Consider the following 16175-nt stretch of genomic DNA (forward strand, 5'->3'; position numbering starts at 1 on the left):
TTACGTCAGCTGTCCTGAGGCTTCCTACACCGTAAACTAAACACAGTAACGAACAATGACGTCGATTTTACCATATCAATGCGAGCGCGAGTCCGATGACGAAACACTGGAAGAACTAACGTTAGTTACTCAACCCGAACCTCCATCGCAAGGACGACTCGAGCAGGACTCAGTGTTTCTCAGTGATACACTAATGGTAAATGGTAAATGGACTGCATTTATATAGCGCTTTCATAGACCTATGGCCACCAAAGCGCTTTACATAGCCTCACATTCACCCATCCACTCACTCATTCATACACCGACGGCGGTGTCAGCCATGCAAGGCGCCATCCAGCTCGTAGGCAGCTGGGGTTAGGTGTCTTGCTCATGGACACCTCGAAACTTGGTCAGGTGGAACCGGGGATTGAACCACCAACCTTTCGGTTTGTAGACAACCTACATGAACCACTGAGCCACTGCCGCCCCCTACTCAGTTTGAGGTACATTATATGAGATGTTGCAACTGTAATTCCTCTCCATCAGCATTAACAAGTGCATGTCCATCAACAAACCGATTATTTTACTTGTACTAATTTATTTACAGAGTATTTTTGTAATTTATTGCGGTGAACACGTGGAAACCGTATCAATAACAGTGCATGTATGCAATGTATACATTAGCCGAGCTCTAGCGTGAATGTCTGATGTAACATGAACGTTGGTAAAACAAATGTTGGTCCATGCTTAATCTCTCCTCAAAGTAGTGAGAACGACAGACGATCTGCATTAATAGACACAGTTATAGGTAATCGTGGCCCACAGCTGATTAGCATAAGTATTTCAGTAAGACTAGCAGGAGTCCTACACAATATTCAACTCAAACCTAAGATTTTGAGCACCATCTTTCAAGAGCAAGTGGTTTGTGAATCCTGAATTGAACTCTGAGATTTGAGAAGCAGTCGTCAGTGAAATAAAGGGAACACAGCAAGAGTTTAGGATTATACTGCTGTGATATCATGGTAAAGATGAACTTTAACCTCTGATTCTTCACATGCTCGTCCTTGGGCAGTGGAAAAAAACTGGCTATACCTTCACATTATAGAGTACAGCGTCTCCAGTATCCACAGGGATCAGCTGCAGGTTTGAGGGGTTCATGTTTTCCCTGGTGTCTGCGCGCGCTATAAGTGGGCGGGCAATATGCTAATGTTTAGTCCTGACGTCACAACGAAACGGCTCATTTCAGTGACTCAGAGTCGACTCTTACTTCTGAAAGACGAAAACTTTATACACGGTGCACTTTCAGATTTAAAACTTTGCAGGATGTTTTCATGCACTCAGAGCTGTGTTACACACTACATGAAAGGTCATTTTCAAAAATCCATAATAGGGGCCCTTTAATTAATCTGTTTGAGATTGAATTACTACTAGATGTTTTGCTATAAATTACGGACATGTCATCTGAGGACTAATTCGCTTTAAATCTCTTCACAAACTAAAAGACGTGAATGACATTTGTATGTATTCTAAATAAAAGACACAGGTTGGACTGAATTATTTTGCTCAAGATCAGGATTTATTGAGTCCATGTCATGAAAACTAGAAACTGCTTCTAACCACAGGTCGAGATCTGTCGTTCCGAACACAACTGTGCGATGCTGTGTGCGAATGTTCATTATAACGATGGTTTCGGGAAACACAGACTCGTTGAACTGCTGATAACGACGGAATTTGCGAACATAGTTGGCTAATGATGCTTTCGGGAAACACACTCCAGAGCGTTACTGACAGACTGGGAAGAGAGGAGCTGCAACAATGGAGAATATGGGGGAAATAATCAACATTCAAGCAGGAAAACCTGTTCTAGTAGAGGCCAAACACAAGAAGGGCATAAAAAACATTATTCAAAGAGAAACGTCTCTCTTCAAATTCGTTTCAGCTTTTATTGGTGAAGGAATTCCTGAAACACAAAGCAAGTCCAGTTTGATTTGATTCATCCGTCCGTCAGATTTGGACGGGACCGGCTGTGTGTATGAGTGTGTGTGTGTGAGTGAGTGAGTGAGAGAGAGTGTGTGTGTGTGTGTGTGTGTGTGTGTGTGTGTGTGTCCGGAGTAAGTGATGGACAAGTTTCCTTTCACAAGAGATGTTCGTTCTTCTGCCTGTCACTTTCTGTTCTTCAGAAATCAGGGAGAAGCTTCAACCTCTGAACCGCTCCGAAACGACCGGCTGCGTCCCAAATGAACATCTCAAGCTCCAAACCCATTTAATTGAGAAGATTGATCGGTCCAGACTAAAGAAAGACGTACAATAAGAGTCAGATTCAGAGTCAAAGGAAATGTTCCTGCACAGATTTAATCAGAAAATGATTCTTGAAGGGAATAAATCATTAATAATGACATCAAAGAGGCTCAACCAAACTCATGCAACGATAAACCATCTTTCAGGTTGACGACTTCCAGTCCAATAGTGACGTTAGACCAAATCTACACTGGACAAATAAACTAGATCCCTCATCATAATTTACGGAAACACCTTTAATTTGCCCCGTTTCTATCTTTTACCCACAAGCCTGAAAAATATTCATAAATAAACTAAAATATATACATGTATATATATATATATATATATATATATATATATATATATATATATATATATAAAAAAAATACATAAATAAATAAAATAAATAATAATAATAAATATTTATAAATAAACTAAAATAGATAAATATAATTTTATAAATATAATATAAAAATACATAAAATAAATAAACAATATAAACACACACACACACACACACACACATTCATTATACACATTGTATATATGATAACTGTGATATATATACATATGTTTAATAATTTAAATTAGTTATTTTTCAGAATTATTAATTAAAATGAATCTTTTAATCTAAAAAAGTATAGTATCAATGTAATACAATATATTCAATATAACATAACATTCTAAAATATTAATACAGTGAAATATAATATTAATATATTATATCTTGTTATAATAATTATAATATACATTATAATTATTATACTAATAAGATATATTATAATAATAAAACTAGCTATTCTAGAAATATGAATGTGTCTGAATGATAAAATAATTTCAGATTTGAATTTCATTTTACTTGCATGTCATTCCAGAGTTACAGTTTAACCTAATATTAGACTTTTATTATAATATTATACATTTATATGAGCTTTCTTATTTTTATACAAATGATGAAATGTTTTCAACAGTTTTATTTTACTGTGACATTCAATGTACAATATTATAATATAATATAATTATTAATAACTTAGAATATTATGTTATCTGAACCTCATAAATTATCTAAGTTGATCTGACAAAAGAAAAAGTGTTGTGATAAATCATGAAAATAATGTTTCACAGTGAATATAATTAACTTTAGTTATTCTATGCTTATTTATAAGTTCAGGACAGTTAAAAAAAAAAAGATTCCAGTCGAAAGCTGGAAAATATGTATTGCACATCGAGAGTATAGCATAAGCTAATCTGTGTAAAATAACCTAATATTAGACTTTTATTATAATATTATACATTTATATTAGCTTTCTTATTTTCATACAAATGATGAAATGTTTTTTAACGGTTTCATTTTACTCAGACATTCTATGTTACAATATAATAATATAATATATATTAGTTTTTCTTATAGAAATCAATGCAGCATATCCACATATTTTCCTCTTCCTCTGACGAACTACTCAAAGGGAAATTTTGACACAGTGTTTGTTTGTTGCATCCCGATTATAACCTCAAAACCAGCGTCTGACGCAACAGAACCATCACACACATCAGGTGAGATGCTCTAGTTTCATCTGGCTTTGAAATATCTGTGTGTGTGAGAGACGGAGGAGGTGATGCTGTCACAACATCTGTGTCTCGGCACGAGTCTTCACCTCCCAGCGTGCGCTCGCAACGACAAGCTCAGGAAAACCTCAAACTCAGAATCAAAGCCAGGGAAACTGGCAGCTTTATCAGCGAGTCGGGGATCCATTTATCAGCCCAGATAAAGGTCATTCCACTGCCGATGAGCGAAGAGCTGGACGTCCCGCAACACACCGGGGTTTCTGGGCCGGCAGATAGTGACACGAACTGAATATTAGTGCAACTGTAAGGATTCACGTGTGCAAAAAGAGAAATAAACATTAGGAATATACTGGGCTGTTGGATCATTCACAGCAGGGGTTTTCAATTAAAGTTCCCAGAGGTCCGGTCTCAATATCTCCTTAAAAATGCAGCGTGAAATCAATTTAAAGTGGCAAATATCATGCCTTAATGACAAAAAGTTAATTTGTGAAACATAAGAATCTGAAAATATTCAAGAGTGAAATGACAGAACAAAAACACACTGTCTAATTATCCTTATCAACAAAATCCCAGAAAATATCGAAATATAATTTTTTAGTCACTATAGCTCACCCTCATGATGAGTCATACACAGGAAGTCTCATGCAGTTTTCATAATATCTGCTTGTGTTGATTTTATTCGGCGTGACGTGTCAGAGCGGGTCAGAGCGGGGTCACATGATCTGAATCAGCTCCATTAACCTCTCGGGTCCGTCCCGGCGCTGATGAACACACACTGACAGTCTCAGACCCGCGCATGAACGCCGCTAAGCCACTCGCCGCGCTCCAGTCCTTCTCTGATTTACATACAAATTGATCTTGAGGTAAATCAGTTGTCATTTTTCTGCGGGTCACAGGGAACATGGAGAGATAATGAAACGGGGCGTTGAGTGGAACGGTGCCGCCCAGATGGGGCTCTTCTGTTAATGTACTCCCAGAGCCATCACACACACACACACACACACACTCCAGCGCCGGTGTTTACGCTGCGTACGCCTCCATCGCTCGCGATCTGACCTCGCCTTATATATACATGTACCAGCAGCAGATCTGATCTGAACGTCCTCCATAAACTCAGACATAATACATCTCTCTGTCTATCTATCTTTCATTCTATCTATACATCGGTCTATCTTTACATCTGTCTATCTATACATCTGTCTATCATTCTATACATCTTTCATTCAATACATCTATCTTTCTATCTATCTATACATCTATCAATCTATACATCTATCTTTCTTTCTATCTGTCTGTCTGTCTGTCTATCTATACATTCGTCTGTCTATACATTCGTCTGTCTATCTATACATCTGTGTCTATCTATACATCCGTGTCTATCTATACATCTGTGTCTATCTATACATTTGTGCCTATCTATACATCCGTGTCTATCTATACATCTGTCTGTCTATCTATACATCTGTGTCTATCTATACATCCGTGTCTATCTATACATCCGTGTCTATCTATACATCTGTCTGTCTATCTATACATCTGTGTCTGTCTATATACATCTGTGTCTATCTATCTGTCTGTCTATATACATCTGTGTCTATCTATACATCTGTGTCTATCTATACATCTGTGTCTGTCTATATACATCTGTGTCTATCTATCTGTCTGTCTATATACATCTGTGTCTATCTATCCATCTGTCTGTTTATCCATACATCCGTCTGTCTGTCTATACATCTGTTTGTCTATATACATCTGTCTACCTATCCATCTGTCTGTTTATCCATACATCCGTCTGTCTATACATCCGTCTGTTTATCTATACATCTGTTTGTCTATATACATCTGTGTCTATCTATACATCTGTCTGTCTATATACATCTGTGTCTATCTATCTGTCTGTCTATATACATCTGTGTCTATCTATCCATCTGTCTGTCTATCTATCCATCTGTCTGTCTATCTATCCATCTGTGTCTATCTATACATCTGTCTGTCTATCTATACATCTGTGTCTATCTATACATCTGTCTGTCTATCTATACATCTGTCTGTCTATCTATACATCTGTCTGTCTATCTATACATCTGTGTCTATCTATACATATGTCTGTCTATATACATCTGTGTCTATCTATCTGTCTGTCTATATACATCTGTGTCTATCTATCTATCCATCTATCTGTTTATCCATACATCCGTCTGTCTATCTATACATCCGTCTGTCTATCTATACATCTGTTTGTCTATATACATCTGTGTCTACCTATCCATCTGTCTGTTTATCCATACATCCGTCTGTCTATCTATACATCCGTCTGTTTATCTATACATCTGTTTGTCTATATACATCTGTGTCTATCTATACATCTGTCTGTCTATATACATCTGTGTCTATCTATACATCTGTCTGTCTATATACATCTGTGTCTATCTATCTGTCTGTCTATATACATCTGTGTCTATCTATCCATCTGTTTGTTTATCCATACATCCGTCTGTCTATCTATACATCCGTCTGTCTATCTATACATCTGTTTGTCTATATACATCTGTGTCTACCTATCCATCTGTCTGTTTATCCATACATCCGTCTGTCTATCTATACATCCGTCTGTTTATCTATACATCCGTCTGTTTATCTATACATCTGTTTGTCTATATACATCTGTGTCTATCTATACATCTGTCTGTCTATATACATCTGTGTCTATCTATACATCTGTCTGTCTATATACATATGTGTCTATCTATCTGTCTGTCTATATACATCTGTGTCTATCTATCCATCTGTCTGTTTATCCATACATCCGTCTGTCTATCTATACATCCGTCTGTTTATCTATACATCTGTTTGTCTATATACATCTGTGTCTATCTATACATCTGTCTGTCTATATACATCTGTGTCTATCTATACATCTGTCTGTCTATATACATATGTGTCTATCTATCTGTCTGTCTATATACATCTGTGTCTATCTATCCATCTGTCTGTTTATCCATACATCCGTCTGTCTATCTATACATCCGTCTGTTTATCTATACATCTGTTTGTCTATATACATCTGTGTCTATCTATACATCTGTCTGTCTATATACATCTGTGTCTACCTATCCATCTGTCTGTTTATCCATACATCCGTCTGTCTATCTATACATCCGTCTGTCTATCTATACATCTGTTTGTCTATATACATCTGTGTCTACCTATCCATCTGTCTGTTTATCCATACATCTGTCTGTCTATATACATCTGTTTGTCTATATACATCTGTGTCTATCTATACATCTGTCTGTCTATATACATCTGTCTATCTATACATCTGTGTCTATCTATACACATCTCTCTGTCTATATACATCTGTGTCTATCTATACATGTCTGTCTATATACATCTGTGTCTATCTATCCATCTGTCTGTTTATCCATACATCCGTCTGTCTATCTATACATCCGTCTGTTTATCTATACATCTGTTTGTCTATATACATCTGTGTCTATCTATACATCTGTCTGTCTATATACATCTGTGTCTATCTATCTGTCTGTCTATATACATCTGTGTCTATCTATCCATCTGTCTGTCTATCTATCCATCTGTCTGTCTATCTATACATCTGTGTCTATCTATACATCTGTCTGTCTATCTATCCATCTGTCTGTCTATCTATACATCTGTCTGTCTATCTATACATCTGTGTCTATCTATACATCTGTCTGTCTATCTATACATCTGTCTGTCTATCTATGGATAAGAAACATGTTACTGTAAGTGTCTTCGTGGACTTGCAAAAAGCGTTCGACACCTTAGACCATGAAATATTACTGAGTAAACTACATAAATACGGTATAAGAGGTATAGTTCATCAGTGGGTCAAAAGTTATTTAAAAGATAGAGAGCAATATGTTGAAATCAATAACACAAAATCAAAAAATTGTCCAATAACTTGTGGTGTACCCCAGGGATCGGTACTAGGTCCAGTACTTTTTCTTCTTTATGTGAATGATATAGCAAATGTTTCAAAGTTACTAAAATGTATTTTGTTTGCGGATGATACTACTTTATTTTATGCTGGCAAAAATATAAATGACGTATTACAAGTTGTAGAGTATGAGTTTGGGAAAATTATGAGATGGTTTAACGCCAATAGACTGTCTTTAAATATCAGTAAGACAAAATTTATGATTTTTAGTTGTATAAATAAGGATTTTGATGTAGCATTGTCAGTACAAGGAGTACAGATTGAAAGGACTCATGAATTTAAGTTTTTAGGTGTTGTGATTGATGAACAGTTGACATGGAAATTCCATATTGACCATGTTAAATCTAGGGTATCCCAAATTATAGCCGTGTTACATAAGGTAAAAGAATCTGTAAATAAATGTGCCTTAATTTTGTTATATAATTCATTGATTGTTCCACATCTGACCTACTGCATTGAAGCATGGGGAAGTGCAAACAAGACTTTCATAGAATCAGTTTTTAAATTACAAAAACGTGCCATTCGCATTATAAATGGAAGTGAATATAGGGCCCATACAAATCCAATATTTATACAGTTAAAAACCTTAAAATTCAATGACTTATTGGAATATAGCCTTCTAAAAATAATGTATAAAGCTCACTTGAAAACATTACCTGATAAATTACAAAATAGATTGATCAAGAGAGTTAGTAGATTTAATTTAAGAGGAACTGAAGTCTTTCAGAAACCAGAGTTTAGAACAAAATTAAAGGAAAGATGTGTCTCAATACAAGGTGTCAGTCTGTGGAACAATCTAAATAGTGAAATTAAAACTTCGATATCGTTTTTTTGTTTTTAAGAAGAGTGTAAAAGCATTACTAATAGAGAAATATAATGCTTCTATTTAGCAGGAAAATGTGATATTTGATTTATGACTTTGTGTATGTGCTGCAAAGTAGATGTGTGTTGTAAGTGCACCTCTTTGGAATTGTAATTTAACTTATGTTGATAAGGGGCAGATATTATAAGTTTATCTTCTTTCTGCTCCCTTTCATTTCTTTTCAAAAGAATGAAATAAATAAAATATGAATGAATGAATGAATCTATACATCTGTGTCTATCTATACATCTGTCTGTCTATATACATCTGTGTCTATCTATCTGTCTGTCTATATACATCTGTGTCTACCTATCCATCTGTCTGTTTATCCATACATCCGTCTGTCTATCTATACATCCGTCTGTTTATCTATCTATATACATCTGTGTCTATCTATCTATCTGTCTATATACATCTGTGTCTATCTATACATCTGTCTATCTATATACATCTGTGTCTATCTATCTATATATCTATCTGTCTATATACATCTGTGTCTATCTATACATCTGTCTGTCTATCTATACATCCGTCTGTCTATATACATCTGTTTGTCTATATACATCTGTGTCTATCTATACATCTGTCTGTCTATATACATCTGTGTCTATCTATACATCTGTCTGTCTATATACATCTGTGTCTATCTATACATCTGTCTGTCTATATACATCTGTGTCTATCTATCTGTCTGTCTATATACATCTGTGTCTATCTATACAAATATCTTTCATTCTATACATCTATCTTTCTATCTATCTATACATCTATCTTTCTCTCTATACATCTATCGTTCATTCTATCTATCTATCTGTACATCTATCTATCTATCTATTAGGGGTGGCACGGTACATGAAAAAACATCCGAACCGTTCGGTTCGCTTGTCTCGGTTCGGTGCGTGTGTGCGTCGCGCGGTTCGCACGGTTCGTCGCATGCGCAATGTAGCCTTGTGCCCGTGCTACTGCTAATACAATGCTAAATCATAAATCAGACAAATGTAGAATAACATTACAATGTCCAGCAATCGATTTAAATAGTACACTGGGTTTACTTAGACATTTAATGAGATCAACTCCACTAGGCTATATGTTGTTTTTTTCACGTGAATAAATAGGCTACATAGATCGACTGTTCCACGTACCGGTATGTACTTTAATGGTCCAGTGGCAGAACTTGCCAAGCGTGTCAAAGGTTCTGAGTTCTAATCTGCACTCGTATATATTTTTCTTTTTCATCAAAACCGATTATGTTTATCAGCGGTTGTATATCAAGCAGGGACAGATTTGTATGAATTTTGTTTTGTGATTTCATCGGAACGAATAGAGTAGCCTAGAGTCTCCTCAACGGACTGAAGCGCGCGTCTGAGTGAAGAATGTGCGGCCGCTGCGGTGTGTGCGCGAGCCACGAGAACACTGTATCAGCGCCACTGATCGCAACGGCAACGAGCACTTTGATCACTTGATTAAAAAAAACACATTTCAGCGCTAGATTGCTTCTTATTTAACAAACGAACGAAACGAATACTTTGCTAGTTAACTGGAAATGTTTTATTTATTTGTATTGGTACATCCGTGCGGGGACATAATATCAACCCTGGCAAAAAGTGGTGACAAATAACTGTCCGACACAGCCCACGGGAAATGAGAAGCTGCGTTTTGCAAACACACCCCATTTATGAAATAAATTAATTAATAATTAGATAATTCAGCTATATATCATATGCTGAAGTAAATTTTTGGAGTGTTAAAGATTAAAAGAAAAAACAACAACAAGAACCGTACAGAACCGAAAACCGTGACCCTAAAACCGTGATACGAACCGAACCGTGGGTTTTGTGAACCGTGCCACCCCTACTATCTATCTATCTATCTATCTATCTGTCTATCTGTCTATCTTATCTATCTATCTGTCTGTCTATCTATACATCTGTCCATCTATCTATACATCTGTCTGTCTATCTATAGATCTGTCCATCTATCTGTCTGTCTGTCTATCTATAGATCTGTCCATCTATCTATACATCTGTCTGTCTGTCTGTCTATCTACACATCTATCTTTCATTCTATACATCTATCTTTCTATCTATCTATACATCTATCTATACATCTATCTATACATCTATCTATCTATCTATCTATCTATCTATCTATCTAGATATCTAGTTTTTCTGGTTGACAGTTTTATGGACAACCTTCGACTCCTTCCTGAGATCGCCAGAACACCCGAGGCTATGCACTCTGGCCGGCCGGGCGGAAGTGCTCGCAGGCGGCGTCGAGATCGTAAACAAAGGCGGGGGAAGCGCGGAGGACTAAGAGCTAAGCTAAAGCTAACACCACACCGGCTCTCTTTACCCAGCATTTTCCTTGCCAATGTACGGTCGCTGTTGAACAAAATGGAGGAGATTCGACTCAACATCACATACAGCAAGAGACTTTTGAACTGTAATGTTCTAATTTTCACGGAAACATGGTTAAACAGCGGAATACCGGACAACGCTATTGAGCTAGCGGGACGCCATACATTCCGGGCGGATAGAACATTAGATGGCTCCGGTAAGACCAGAGGTGGTGGATTGTGCATTTACATTAACAAAGCTTGGTGCACAAACTCTGCTATTGTTGGGAGACATTGTTCAGCTAACCTTGAGTTTCTCATGGTTAAATGTAGACCGTTTTATCTACCGCGGGAGTTCACTTCCACTATTATAACTAGGGCTGCAACTAACGATTATTTTGATAATCGATTAATCGGACGATTATTTTTACGATTAATCGACTAATCGGTTTATGTACTTATATTTGAGTTTTTTTTATATTTGAGTTAATAAGTAAATTATTAACAAAGGGTCTTTATCATTCAACATAGACTTTTTAGAGATTTTAACCATTTTGCATTGTCATATCCTCATCAAAAACATACCTGGAGTTGTGTTTTATTATGTGTTAGTAATCCTTTTTCGAACTCTGCTGCAATCAAAACACTGACCCATACGTACTCTAGCAAATTTCACAAGGAGATTTCAAATAATGTTTTCACCATGACAGTCCTTTGGGCTCCCGAACAAAGCTTATTAAGGAATCTTGCAGAACATATTTTCACGAAGAATAAGAATAAAACAGAATACAGTTGCAGTGAATTGCATTTTATTTTATTTTATCCTGTAAACACAAAGCTTATACCTGGGAAACAGCTTTATAGCTTATGCTGTGAAATCAATCAGAAAGTTGAAAGTAGCTCAACTTTATGGTAATGAGCTATGACGCGGTTCAGCGGCAAACGCCAGCGACCAATCGGAATATAGACGTCCTTCACGCTGGCTGATTCCGGAGAAACATACGATGTAAACTTTCGTTCCTACCAAAACATTAGTTCCGAGAAAAAATGATTAATTGCAGAGTTTAACCATCATAGAGTGAAAGTGTATAATTTGCATGTGTTTTTAAGTCCTGTCAGTTTAACAGGGCGCGCTTGACAGGGCATATATAAGAACGAGCAGAGAGAGAGCCCCGGCTGCGCGCGCGCACTCACCCGAGCGCTGTCTTGCTCTCTCTCTCCCTCGCGCATATTAATCAAAATCGATGGTTTCGAAAAATAAACTCTCCAGTGATGAAATGTTTTCTTTGTTGGCAAATCTTGTGCGAAATCCTAAACTGCCGAATGCTGCTTCGTTCGTTTAGTTTTATCTTCCGCTTTTTTCTTTTTCTTTCCCGAGCTTACTCCACTGCTGCCTCCGCCATCTCGCTGAATGCTGCAGAGACACTGTGCGGGAAGCACGTGACATAAAACAAGGCCAGCTATTGGCTATTCGCTACTTCTCCTGCTGTACTGGCTGAGTAAAACCTCCGGTGGCTCATTACTGCCACACTTTGGTCACCGCAGATTTAAAATATGCACGAAATGAGCCGCTTACGGTAAATAAAAGTTATTTAGCAACTAATCGATGACTAAATTAGTTGACAACTATTTTAATAATCGATTTTAATCGATTAAATCGATTAGTTGTTTCAGCTCTAATTATAACTGCAGCCTATATTCCCCCGGATGCTGATGCCAAGTTTGCTATGAAAGAACTTCACGCAGCCATCAGTAAACAACAGACCATTCACCCGGAAGCTGCGTTTATTGTTGCGGGTGATTTTAATCATTCAAACTTAAAGTCAGTGCTACCGAAATTTCACCAGCATGTTTCCTGTCACACCAGAGGAAACAAAACCTTAGACCATGTTTACACAAACATGGCTGGAGCTTACGTCGCGACACCCCTCCCCCACCTGGGACAGTCAGATCACCTTTCTTTGTTCCTCACCCCCAAATATGCACCTATCATCAATCGCGTGAAGCCATCATTGAAGACCATCAAGGTATGGCCTGCGGGGGCAGATTTCTCACTCCAGGAAAGGTTTCTACACACAGACTGGAGTATGTTTGCTTCTCAAGCCACCAGTGGCTCTCACACGGACATTGACTGCTACACCTCCTCTGTACTGGATTATATTAATACCACCATTGACAGTGTTACAACCCAGAAGCAGATCACCACATACCCAAATCAGAAGCCATGGATGAACAGGGAAGTGCGACTCCTATTGAAGACACGCAACACTGCCTTCAGATCAGGAGATGCACAAGCCTATAGCACATCCAGAGCAAATCTGAAAAGGGGCATCAAAGAGGCCAAGCACTGCTACAAGCTTAAGATAGAGGGACACTTTTCCAACGCTGACCCTCGGCGCATGTGGCAGGGCATTCAGGCCATCAGTGACTACAAACCCTCTCACTCCACCCCCGCAGCCACTGATGTCAACTTCCTGAACGAGCTAAATGACTTTTATGCTCGCTTTGAAAGAGACAACAGAGTAACTGCCACCAAGCTCAAATCCTCAGCTGACCACCCGCCGATCACACTCTCCTCCACAGATGTCTGCAATGCACTGAGCAGGATCAGCGCGCACAAGGCTGCTGGACCAGACAACATCCCTGGACGCGTACTCAGGGCATGTGCGGAGCAGCTCGCTGGGGTTTTTACAGACATTTTCAACCTGTCTCTTGCCCAAGCAGCTGTACCAACATGCTTTAAATGCACTTCCATTGTGCCAGTGCCAAAACACTCCAGCCCGAAGTGCCTTAATGACTACCGCCCTGTAGCACTCACACCCATCGTAATGAAGTGCTTTGAGCGGCTGGTCCTGGCACACCTAAAAGACTCTCTACCATCCACATTGGACTCACACCAGTTTGCCTACCGTAGCAATAGGAGCACAGAGGATGCAGTTTCCATGGCACTGCACTCTGTGCTCACACATCTGGACAATAAGAACACTTATGCACGCATGCTGTTTGTTGACTTCAGCTCAGCATTCAACACTGTCATCCCAACTAAGTTAATAGCCAAACTTGGAGACCTGGGCATCAACACCTCCATGTGCAACTGGATTTTGGACTTTTTGACCAACAGACCCCAGAATGTTCGATCAGGCTCCAACTGCTCCACGTCCATCACACTCAACACTGGTGTACCACAGGGCTGTGTGCTAAGCCCGTTTCTCTACTCCCTCTTCACCTCCGACTGCAAGCCTGTGTACGGATCTAATTCCATCGTCAAGTTTGCAGACGACACTACGGTGATTGGTCTCATCAGCAACAACGATGAGACTGCCTATAGGGAGGAGATCAAGCACCTGGCCACATGGTGCACTGAAAATAACCAGCTCCTCAACACCACCAAAACGAAGGAGCTCATCGTGGACTTCAGGAAAGTGTCAAGAGACACACACGACACCATCCACATCAATGGAATGGCTGTTGAGCGTGTCTCCAGTTTCAAGTTCCTGGGGACCCACATCTCGGCGGACATGACCTGGACAACCAACACCTCCAGCCTGGTCAAAAAGGCTCACCAGCGCCTTTTCTTCCTGAGGACACTGAGGAAGAATCAGCTTTCCTCCACTATCCTGGTGAACTTCTATCGCTGTGCAATAGAAAGCATCCTGACCAACTGTGCTACAGTGTGGTATGGGAGCTGTTCTGTTGCAGAGCGCAAGGCACTGCAGCGGGTGGTGAAATCCGCCCAGCGCATCACTGGGACTCCACTACCTGCCATCGAGCACATCCAGAGGAAACGCTGTCTGCATCGAGCTCGCAGCATCCTTAAGGACTCCTCTCACCCAGTCCACAGACTGTTTTCTCTCCTGCCCTCCGGCAGGCGTTTCAGGTGCCTCCGGACCAGGACCAGCAGACTAAAGAACAGTTTTTTCCCCAGAGCTGTCTCTTTATTAAACTCTAACCCTCATTGATCCCACTCCCCTCATATACTGATTGACTCTCCTCTCCCTCCTCACACCTGCCTCCATTTTGTTATTTGTTATTTGCAATACTATAATGTTCATTTGCACTGCTGACTGTTATTATAGTAACAACTGTTTACATATGCATCTTGCACTACTACCTTGACTGGAATATACTCAATTTGCACTGCCGACTGTTTATTTACAGTACCGACTGTTTACATATACATTTGCAATTCCGTACTTTAATTGTAATATGCAATTACTTTCCACTGCACTTTCACTCGGATAGCTTCTGTCCAAACTTTATTTGCACTACTTTAAATCCATTGTTATACTGCTCATTTTAGCCTAACTTATACATATATCTATTTGTAAAATTCTGTTTATAGTAATAGCCATCTGTATATTATGCTCACATTCTGTTTATAGTAACAGCCATCTGTATATATATTCATAGTACATATCTATCTGTAAAATTCTGTTTATAGTAACAGCCATCTGTATATTATATTCAGTACATATCTAGCTGTAAATTCTGTTCACAGTAATAGTTATCTGTATATTATATTCATAGGACAAATCTATCTGTAAATTTTTGTTTATAATAGTATTCAACTCTATATTTATTCAGTACATATCCATGTTCTGCACTTATGGAACCACTGTATATCCTGCACTTGCTGCTATTGCACTTCTGGTTAGACCTAAGCTGCATTTCGTTGCCTTGTACCTGTACTTGTGTAATGACAATAAAGTTGAATCTAATCTATCTATCTATCTATCTATCTATCTATCTATCTATCTATCTATCTATCTATCTATCTATCTATCTATCTATCTATCTATCTATCTATCTGTCTATCTGTCTGTCTGTCTGTCTGTCTATCTATACATCTGTCCATCTATCTATACATCTGTCTGTCTGTCTGTCTGTCTATCTATAGATCTGTCCATCTATCTATACATCTGTCTGTCTGTCTGTCTGTCTGTCTGTCTGTCTATCTATACATCTGTCCATCTATCTATACATCTGTCTGTCTGTCTGTCTGTCTGTCTGTCTATACATCTGTCTGTCTGTCTGTCTGTCTATACATCTGTCTGTCAATAGGTCTGTCTGCAACTTGAACATGGTTTTACTGATGCTGCACAAACACTGATATTGCTTTTCAGGACATGGATAGCTGGTTATACAAAATGCATAACATTTATATTTAATAT

General features: G+C 38.4%; 1 long non-coding RNA gene across 1 annotated transcript in view; it reads right to left on the bottom strand.

Moving 5' to 3' along the window:
- Positions 1-1617: 1617 nt before the first annotated feature.
- Positions 1618-16175, bottom strand: part of LOC309489822 — a 58483-nt gene continuing 43925 nt past the window's right edge. Inside the window, exon 5 of the long non-coding RNA XR_014202518.1 lies at positions 1618-2269. This is a non-coding gene — a long non-coding RNA (uncharacterized lncRNA). The remainder of the gene's footprint in view (positions 2270-16175) is intronic.

Source organism: Leuciscus leuciscus (genome assembly GCF_965113295.1).
Source record: "Leuciscus leuciscus genome assembly, chromosome: 24".
NCBI classification, from domain to species: domain Eukaryota; kingdom Metazoa; phylum Chordata; class Actinopteri; order Cypriniformes; family Leuciscidae; genus Leuciscus; species Leuciscus leuciscus.